This window comes from Arachis duranensis, unplaced genomic scaffold (assembly GCF_000817695.3).
Source record: "Arachis duranensis cultivar V14167 unplaced genomic scaffold, aradu.V14167.gnm2.J7QH unplaced_Scaffold_208992, whole genome shotgun sequence".
NCBI classification, from domain to species: domain Eukaryota; kingdom Viridiplantae; phylum Streptophyta; class Magnoliopsida; order Fabales; family Fabaceae; genus Arachis; species Arachis duranensis.
Window position 1 is genome coordinate 1 of NW_026264640.1, and position 730 is coordinate 730.

Consider the following 730-nt stretch of genomic DNA (forward strand, 5'->3'; position numbering starts at 1 on the left):
TGCGGAGTTCTGATGGGATCCGGTGCATTAGTGCTGGTATGATCGCACCTATTACAGTTCGCACACACAATTTTGTTAACCTTGCGGCGCGAGAGAGCGTAACACTATCCGCGAAGCCTTGCGGGTACCGTAGGTGCCTGTCAAGGATGAGACCATTGCGGCTCGCCCTTAGGTGTCCTACTCGGGATAGCGTCATTTAAAGAATGAAGGTCAGCACGACGTTAAAAAAAAAAAAAGAGGTGCAACACGAGGACTTCCCAGGAGGTCACACATCCTAGTACTACTCTCGCCCAAGCACGCCTAACTGCAGAGTTCTGATGGGATCCGGTGCATTAGTGCTGGTATGATCGCACCTATTATAGTTCGCACACACAATTTTGTTAACCATGCGGCGCGAGAGAGCGTAACACTATCCGCGAAGCCTTGCGGGTACCGTAGGTGCCTGTCGAGGATGAGGCCATTGCGGCTCGCCCTTAGGTGTCCTACTCGGGATAGCGTCATTTAAAGAATAAAGGTCGGCACGGCGTTAAAAAAAAAATAAATAAAAAATAAAAAAATAGGTGCAACACGAGGACTTCCCAGGAGGTCACCCATCCTAGTACTACTCTCGCCCAAGCACGCTTAACTGCGGAGTTCTGATGGGATCCGGTGCATTAGTGCTGGTATGATCGCACCTATTATAGTACTACTCTCGCCCAAGCACGCTTAACTGCGGAGTTCTGATGGGATC

The 730-nt window shown here is 50.0% G+C and overlaps 2 non-coding genes across 2 annotated transcripts; both read right to left on the minus strand.

Annotated features, from left to right (window-relative positions):
- Positions 1 to 236: 236 nt before the first annotated feature.
- On the minus strand, positions 237 to 355 carry LOC127744025 (5S ribosomal RNA). Its single transcript, XR_008005236.1, has one exon. It is a non-coding gene; the product is annotated as a 5S ribosomal RNA (ribosomal RNA).
- Positions 356 to 557: 202 nt separating this feature from the next.
- LOC127744023 (5S ribosomal RNA) lies at positions 558 to 676 on the minus strand. The gene has a single exon (XR_008005234.1). It is a non-coding gene; the product is annotated as a 5S ribosomal RNA (ribosomal RNA).
- Between the last annotated feature and the right edge of the window lie 54 nt (positions 677 to 730).